Here is a 9,525-nt window from a genome sequence, read left to right as displayed (position 1 = left end):
TTCAAGTATCTTAGGACTGTTTGATAATATTAGGAGTAACTCAATTTACAGATTTACAAGATTAAGACTAGAAGATTTCTCCTTAACTACGAATGCCAAATGTACATGTACATCAAGATGGTTTTTTTTTAACCGCGCCTTTATCTAAACTAAAAGAAATGGCTTTGGGAGTCCGATACAAAAATGGGTATTTTCTGAAAGTGATAAAATGAAATGAAATGCCCTCAGATCTCTTAGCTTTATGGTATTGTCATGCTCGGGGTTGTTCTTCAAGTACCTGGCAATGTACATAACACAACTAATATAAATGTATATATGAGTCCTATATATATTGGCTTATTTTGATATTTTTTCAACTTTTACGCAGATGGAAAATGCCTGAAATGCTGACAGTGGATATCTATAATCCATGGTAAACGTGTCCTTCCTAACTTTACCAAACTAGAGAATTATCTTGTTGTGGTCTGATTGCGCTGGCTACGATGGTGTTGGCACTCCGACTGCTGGTTGGTTTGCAGCAATCAGTTGTAAATTCTTCATAGATGCAACGGTTACACGTCCCCAGAAGTTCAGGCCCCAACATTGTAACTGTTCATGCCATCTTGGCGCTCTGTTCCTGAGTATCAATGGCTTGTACTTCCCTTCATCCTCTTCATCACGGGTTTCAACAATGTCTGAGAATTTGGAACTACTAAACTCAGATGATTTGTCAATTGAATTTGAGAAAGAGATGCTCCTAAATGAGTCTTTAAGGGACAGAGGGATAAGCACCGGTTGTCCAGGGACAATGCCACTTGGCTCAACAGTTCAGGTAGGAATTGAGTACATACTACAATGCATCCTACATTGTCCCCTAGCACCTAGGACGTTTAGTTCGTATGAAACCTAAGCAATGTTGTAGCTACCGGTAGGAACCCTTGGGGAGTCTTTTTCCTAATAGAACCTTTAGCTTCTACCAGGTGGTGAAAGCTGAGCATTATTGTATGGAGGTTGGGTGTCATAAATTATGAATTTTGTACGAAGAAAGTTGGACCTAAATTTGCAAAAATTAACATATAAAAATTGGGATAAGAATCTCTTTGACGGTGCATACGCTTCAAGTAGATAGCAAGATTATTTAGGAATTAGATATCCTACCTTAGTTTTCCAATGTATGTGCTGCTAGATCTGGCTATGTTATCTACATCCATAGAGATTATATACTCATTACAAGTAGTTCTATGGGTCCGTTTTGCTTACATAAGAAACTTCCCATTTCCAACAAGCAAAGCTGCAATGAGAAATATAGCAAAGATTAAGGTCCAATATATTGCCCATGGAGATAACATGTGTGGTGAAGAGAAAGAGTGCAAAAGCCAAAGATGAGTCGAAAGTGAGGATGATCCAATCAAAATTGAGTTTTCCATCATAGGGCAAAATAATGGTAGCAAGTCTAGATGAAACCAAGACAAGCTTCTAAAATCATACATAATATCATGACAGAAAGCACTATGATCTACTAAAAGAGAATATACTAAGACAACAAAACGCACAATGGTCAGAAAAAGCTATAATCGAGGTTCGAAAACCCTAAACAACCTATAAAAATAATTTAAGAGGATGATATAGTTCAAATAAAGCAAAATGCCCCTATATCATAATTGGCCACATGTCAAAGCATTTGAAATTGATTAAGGAAAAAAAGAAGTGAAAGATCGGATAGAACCCTCTCAAACATAGAAAATAATAGTTGAGGTGGAACAAGAAAGAGGTTGATTTCATGACAAAAATCCAACCAAAAGTATTTTAAGAAAACAGATTTAATAAAAATTTTACAATAATCTTAGATGCAACAAAACATATATGCCAACATTGCTACAAAGGTGAGCATATGTAGGGTGATCATGCATTAATTTCAACAGATAACATTCACCTCTAGTCTAGTATTGGCGATTAGAAAGCAAGTACATGTTCTTATTACTTTTCCTGTCTATACCCCAAAACAAACTCTTCAGCAATGAAAATCAAAATATTTCATTTCATCTTCAGATATTATATGGTGACAGAACCTGCAATACCTTAAGAGGTCAGAACTTAATAGATTTAAGAAATTCATCAATGGTGAGACTATTTAGTTTCATTGACAACCTTTCCAGATCCTCTACTGCCGTTGACATCAATAGTCAAAAGAACTAACAAATCATAATAAAAATAGTAGTAATAATAATAACAAATGCGACAAAGAAGAGAGAAAAAGAAGCCAAAACTAGAGATAACAAATAGTAGAGAGGACAGAGACCAATAACAATGACGTTGGCAACTCTAAGCCTATACAAGTATTCATCATTGGGGAGGGCAAGTTGATGAGAAAACTAACATCCAAGAGTGTTTAGGGAATGTGATCTTGAGGCCAAATATGCTCATAGAAGCAAAAAGGGATGATAATATACACATATGTACTATCAAATAAAACCATAGAAAACCCACCTCACGACTGCAAAGATTAAATATAAATATAAATACAGAACTAATCAACTAGAAATACTGTCTGCATTTCTCTGACGCATTGGGCTTAAATAGATTCATGATATAAAGTCTAAGGTATCTCTAAGATTGCTCACTAAAAATACACTCGGAGAAGGAAAAGTGAAAAACATGCCCATACATATTTATAGTTCAGCATTGTATATGGCATTTGTTAATGCCAGAAGTCAAAAAAATACAAACTCCATTCACAGTTCTATTCGAACTAAATTAGCATCTTTTAGCTGAACATATCTGACTCAAAAATGCACTACAAGTGCAAATAAAAAGAGCTCTCAGACTTCATGGCTATGCAAACATCATGTACAGTTCCACTGTAAACATATCCTTCAATGGCTTTTCATACACCGCCTTACCACCAAAGAAATGCCTATATAAATATAGTGTTAGAAAACAAACCGACTTTCAAAGTCAGCATAAAAAAAATTACAGGCAAAAGATTGCTATCCAAATTGACTTTCAACCTCATGGAAACATGGCTTGAAATTAAATTGAAAAGTGGCCTGCACAAAGGATAAAGCATTATCACACTGGAAGTTTCATGAAAAATCAAAAACAAATTATAATGATGGTAACAGCTTGAATAGTCTTAGACAACAAGGCTTGATAAAGTTTAAGTCGGTTTACTATGCTTATACATATGAAAAAAATTAATGAGAATGTGCTGAAAATGTTAGTGAGCCATGAGAGAAAAAAAAAGAAAAGTATTGAGTAAAAAAAAAAGGAAGGACTAGCAGTAACTAGTATAGAGAGAAATTTTTTTTTGTATTTGTATTGTGTTTATTTGTGTGTAATAGAAAATTAGTATTTGAGTTATTTTATTAGGCTTCCATCAAGTGATATTAGAGATAGGTTCGTGTCAATGTCACAATGGAAAACATGATTCAACCGCAAATCTCAAAATTAACAAAGATAAATTATGACAACTGAAGCATCCAGATGAAGGCTTTGTTGGGACGTTGTCGAAGAAGGATATGTCAAGCCCGAAAATGCAGCTGGTAAAGTGGCTTTGAAAAACAAAGAAAAAAAAGTATTGAAAGATGCTCGTAAAAAGGATAAGAGGGCATTGTTCTTTTATTTTCAAGGTGTTGATGAATCAACCTTTGAAAAAATTTCAGATGTGAAGACATCGAAGGAAGCGTAGGGAATTTTTCAAAAATACTTTCAAGGAGCTGAAAAGGCCAAAAAGGCACGTTTACAAACCTTTAAAGTCGAATTTGAGACGTTGAAAATGAAACCTTTAGAAAGCGTTGATGATTATGTCATCCAATTGAAAGTCGTGGTGAATGAAATAAAAATGAATGCAGAAACACTTGATGATGTCAGAGTAATGGAAAAAATTTTGCGGTTATTGACACGCAAATTTGATTATATGGTGGTTTCCATTGAAGAGTCAAAAGGTTTGTCACAAATACCAATCGACAAACTTGTGGGTTCTCTCCAAGCCCATGAGCAAAGAATGAAGCAAAATGATGATACTGGAAATTTGCACCAAGTCTTGCAAAGCAAGTTGTCCTTTAACAAAAGTAGAGCTAGAGATAGTTTTGGACAAGGTACAAGCAATCGTAGAGGATATCGTGGAGGATATAGAAGCAGAAATAGAGGTGGACGGGGAACACGTGGACTAAGAAATCAATCATATGTTAGAGCTCAAACAAGTGAAGAATATCGAACATTAAATTGTAGACGAGGAGTTTGAAACCAAGGCCGAGGTCGAGGCAGAGGTAGGTTTCAACAAGGAATAAATCTTAGATACAATGTTATAATTGCAATAAATATGGCCATTTTAGTTAAAAGTGTAGATCAACTCCCAAGGTGGAGGAGAAAAATCATGTAGGAGCAGCTAAAGAAGAAGAAAATGTGGAGTCTAGTGTATTCTTCACTTATAAAGAAAGTGTAAAATCAAGTAAAAATATTTGGTATCTCAATAATTGTGCCATCAATCAAATGTTTGGCTGAAAAGACTTATTTTTAGAGTTGGACGAGAATATTCATGGACAAGTAATGTTTGGAGATGAATCACACGCTACGGTCAAAGGTAAAGGCAAAGTTACTATTATACAAAAGAAAGGAGAAAAGAAGTTCATATCAGATGTTTATTACGTAACCGATTTGAAAAGCAACATCATCATCCTTGGATAGCTTCTAGAAAAAGAATATGAAGTATATATGAAAGTTTGCATGGTCGCCCTAAAAAATAAGAGTGGTGAATTAATTGCCGAAGTTGATATGACGCATAACCGTCTGTTCACTATTGACATTGAATCTGGAGAGGTGAAATGTATGAATAGCACAATCAAAGATGATTCAAGGTTGTGGCATTTAAGGTTTGGGCACCTTGGATTTCCTGGTCTGAAGCTATTGTCAAAAGAAAATATGGTGAATAGGTTGCCAGAAATTAATCCTCTTGATCAATTGTGTGAAGCCTGCATTAAAGGAAAACAATACAGACAGAGTTTTGAAGTTGGAAAATCTTGACGAGCCTAGAGACCATTGGAGATCGTGCACTCCGACATAGCAGGTCCTTTTGATATACCATCACTTGGTTGAAACAGGTACTATGTTACTTTTATTGATGATTCTACTAGAAAAAGTTGGATATATCTTCTTAAAACAAAATCAAAAGCATTTGACAAGTTTATCGAGATCAAAGCCATGGTAGAAAAATAGAGTGGACATTTTATTAAGATACTCAGAACTGATAGAGGTGGTGAGTATACTTCAAAGCTATTTGACAGCTTCTGCAAGGAGCATGGAATTATTCACCAGTTGACAACTGCGTACACGCCATAACAAAATAGAGTCGCTGAAAGAAAGAACCGCACTATTCTTGATATGGTAAGAAGCATGGTTAAAGGTAAGCATTTACCAAGAACTTTCTAGGCTAGAGCTGTTCAATGTGTTGCTTATTTGTTGAATCGGTGTCCAATAAAAAGTGTGAAATAAAAGACGCCAAACACAGCTTGGAGCAATCAAAAGCCAGGAGTTGGACATATCAAGATTTTTGGATGCATTGCATATACTCATATTCTTGACCAGACGAGAAAGAAGCTCGACAATTTAGTAAAATGTATTTTCATTGGTTATGAAAAAAGAAGCAAGGCGTGTAGGCTATACAACCCTCTCACCAAGAAATTTATTATTTCAAGAGATGTTGAATTCAATGAAGCTGATTACTGGAGATGGAGCGAAGATGAGAAGAAAATTGAAGGATTATCTTTTAGTTATGACAAAGACGATGACTTCATTAATCAAGAACAAGGCCACGATCAAAGCCCTCCTCCAAGTTTTGTTGCAACAAATCCTACAACATTATCACCACCAACCAGCAGCAGTACCAATAACTCAGAGGAAGCAACTGTAAGAATGCGTAGTTTACGCGATATTTATGATGTCACAAAACCCATTAAAAAAACACTTGATTATTCATTATTCTATTTAATAACAGAATGTGATCCAATAACATATGAAGATGTAATTGAAGATATCAGATGGAAGAAGGCAATGGATGAAGAAATTGCAGCAATAAGAAGAAATAACACGTCGGAGTTAACAAGTCTACCAAAAGGACATAGTCCAATTGGAGTCAAATGGGTATACAAGACGAAGACTAACAAAGAAGGAAAAGTGGAGATATACAAAGCAAGATTAGTTGCAAAAGATTACAAGCAAATATATGGTGTGGACTATGATGAAGTATTTGCTCCTGTCGTCAGAATTGATACTATAAGCCTTCTCACGACAATTGTAACACAAAATAAATGGAAGATTTATAATATGGACGTGAAGTCATCATTCCTTAATGGCTACTTAGAGGAAGAAGTTTACACAAACAACCACCAAGATATAGCAAACAAGGACAAGAAGACAAATTTTATCACTTGAAGAAAGCTTTATATGGACTGAAGCAAGCCCTGAGAGCATAGAACACAAGAATAGATGAATACTTTCAGAAGAATAGGTTCACGAAAAGCCCATATGAGCATGCCCTATATATGAAGAAAAATAGAGTTATGACATCATGGTTGTGTGCTTATATGTGGATGATATGATTTTCACGGGAAACAATCCAGGTATGTTCAATGACTTTAAGAGCGCTATGACTAAAGAATTTGAAATGACAGATATTGGTGAAATGTCATACTTTCTAGGAGTCGAAGTGAAACAAATGAAAGATGGAATATTTATGTCTCAAAAGAAGTATACAGAACAAATTTTAAGAAAATTCAGAATGAAATATTGCAAGCCAGTAGCCACGCAAATCGAACTAGGCATGAAATTAAGTGTTGATTCATCCAAAGAGCCGATAAATCCAACATTGTTTAAAAGTATCGTTGGAAGTTTAAGGTATTTGACTATCACATGGCCAACTATCATGTACGCAGTAGGAATAGTTAGTATATACATGGATAAGCCAAAACAGGATCACCTGATTGCAACAAAGAGAATTATGAGATACATCAAAGGTACAATGGATCATGGTTTATTTTATACACACTCACAGAGTTTAAAATTGGTTGGTTATTCAGATAGTGATTATGGTGGTGACTTGGATGTTGCAAAAGCACATCCGGATATTTATTCCATATTGGCTCCATGATATTTTCATGGTCATCGAAAAAGAAACAAACAGTAGCCCTCTCAGCATTTGAAGCAGAATACATGGCTATTGCAACATGCACGTGTCAAGAAATTTGGTTGAATAATATTTTGGGTGAATTATCTATTATACAAGAAGATCCAATTACAATTTATGTTGACAACAAGTCCACAATAACTCTTGCAAAGATTCCGGTGTCTCATAGTCGAAGCAAGCATATCAATACAAAGTATCATTTTATTCGAAAGCAAGTGAAGAATAAAAATATGGAGTTAGTTTCTTCTGGCGGACATTTTTATGAAGCCATTGAAAGCGGACATATTCCATAAACTCAAAGAAAAGCTTGGAATGAAAAGTTCAGTTTAAGAAAACAAACCGACTTTCAAAGTCGGAATAAAAAAATTACAGCCAGAGAATTTCTATCCAAATTGACTTTCAACCTCATGGAAACGTGGCTTGAAATTGAATTGCAAAGTAGCTTGCACAAAAGATAAAGCATTATCATGTTAGAAGTTTCATGAAAAATCAAGGACAAAGGATAATGATGGTAGCAACTTGAATAGCCTTAGGCGGTAAGGCTTTATAAAGTTTAAGTCGGTTTACTATCTTTATAAATATGTAAGTAGAGTCTTATGAAAAAAATTAATGAGTGTGTCCTAAAAATGTTAGTGAGGCTTGAGAAAAAAAAAGAAAGAAAAGTGTTGTGAGTAAAAAAAAAAAAGGACTAGCAGCAGCTATTATAGAGAGAAAAAGAGTTTGTATTTGTATTGTGTTTATTTGTGTGTAATAAAAAAAATAGTATTTGAGTTATTTTATTATGCTTCCATCATATAGATTGATAGGTATAGTGTGTGTGTTGGAAAATCATCCAATACACAACCAATAGAAAGGTCATCCAAGAGAGAGAAAGTGAAAGGAGGTGGAATGTAAAAGCCAGAGTCAACTAGAAAACCAAAACCATTCAATCAAAAGAGTATTCCATCATCGGGCTCTCAATGATTTACTAAAAGAGCATATACTAAGAACGCAAAACGTACAATGGTCATCAATGCTCTAATCAAGCTTCAGATGCCCTAAAAGTCTTATAACAACAATAAAGGAAGATATATTTCAAATAAAGAAATATAAATTTAGTAACATAATTCAACAATAGTGATGCTCATGACTTTCATTCGATCAATATCTTTAGAGATCGGTGAAAAAGGTAAACAACAATAAGATTAAGTAGCAAAAGAACTAACCTATGTATCAGCTTCTTCTTACCATTGGGCACATACCAAAACCGTTAAAATTCATTAAGAATATGTTACATAAATGGTATCAAAAACGGTGAAATATTGACTAGAACCATACTAAATCACTAGGAAGGTAACGTACTTTCAAATACCGGTTGATATTAAACCAGAAAGAGGTTGACAATATTTTCTTAGACAATTAAATGTTTAATGGTTTGAAATTAGCAACTAAGGAAAAAGTGGATACAATAATTGATGAAATACAAGCAATAAGAGTATCAAGAAGGAAATGAAGCTTCATTTAGCAACAAGAGACTAATTTTAGCCTCGTAAAATCTTCAAAAAATATTTAACAAAGAAAAAAAAACTTTAATTTAACTTACAAGGGAACCTATTTGTCAAATTGTCTATCACAACATATTTGTTAGTGTCGCTACACATTTACAATGTATTAATGTGGATGCCAATTAAAACATGCAAATATAAATGCGAATGTTTGGATTAGATTTGAAAAAAAAAACTTCAATTTAACTTACAGGGCATCCTTCTCGTCTAAGCGTTTGTAAGTTTCCCTTCCGTCATAGTGAAATAAGGAAATAATGGAAGAATTGTATACTTGAAAAACAAAGGAACTCTTCCACCCAAGTAGATCGTCTAGCGATACAAGGAATCCTTCACTTCAAAAGTTAGCACTATTCTTACAAGTGATGTTAGGTGAAGCTAGCATAGCTAATGTGGGTCTCTTCGAGACAAAAGTTAAAAGAAAGGAATATGAAAATATTTATGAATCCACTATGGGGGCATTGACACAAGCTCGCGAACTTTATGTGAACCTAGCTAAAGAGAATAAGAAATTGTTGGAGCAACAGAAGAGATTACAAGAGCATCTTACTCTAACTGAAAAAGATGTTAAAAAGCTGCATGGGGTGATAAAAAACGAACTGAGCTGATAAAAATGTCTTGGAGGTTACTTTAAAAATTATGGATAAACAACACAAAGCTGCTATGACTAACTTCTAAAAGAGCCATGAGGAAGCTTTGGAGAAGTATAAAGGAGAAACTATGCAAAGTCTCCAAGAGTACTTACGTGATTTAAAGGCTAATTTCCTATTACATACTCAAGTGTTTGGTGGTCCTTTTGACGTGCGGTAAGTAAATTTTGATGCT

The 9,525-nt window shown here is 34.5% G+C and overlaps 1 pseudogene; it reads right to left on the bottom strand.

The window, feature by feature from the left end:
* Positions 1-336: 336 nt before the first annotated feature.
* On the bottom strand, positions 337-1,262 carry LOC108487751 (tubby-like F-box protein 8; annotated as a pseudogene).
* Between the last annotated feature and the right edge of the window lie 8,263 nt (positions 1,263-9,525).

The sequence above is a fragment of the Gossypium arboreum genome, chromosome 7, assembly GCF_025698485.1.
Source record: "Gossypium arboreum isolate Shixiya-1 chromosome 7, ASM2569848v2, whole genome shotgun sequence".
NCBI classification, from domain to species: Eukaryota; Viridiplantae; Streptophyta; class Magnoliopsida; order Malvales; family Malvaceae; genus Gossypium; species Gossypium arboreum.
The sequence above is the reverse complement of the archived record's forward strand: the minus strand, read 5'-3'. Positions and strand labels throughout refer to the sequence as shown.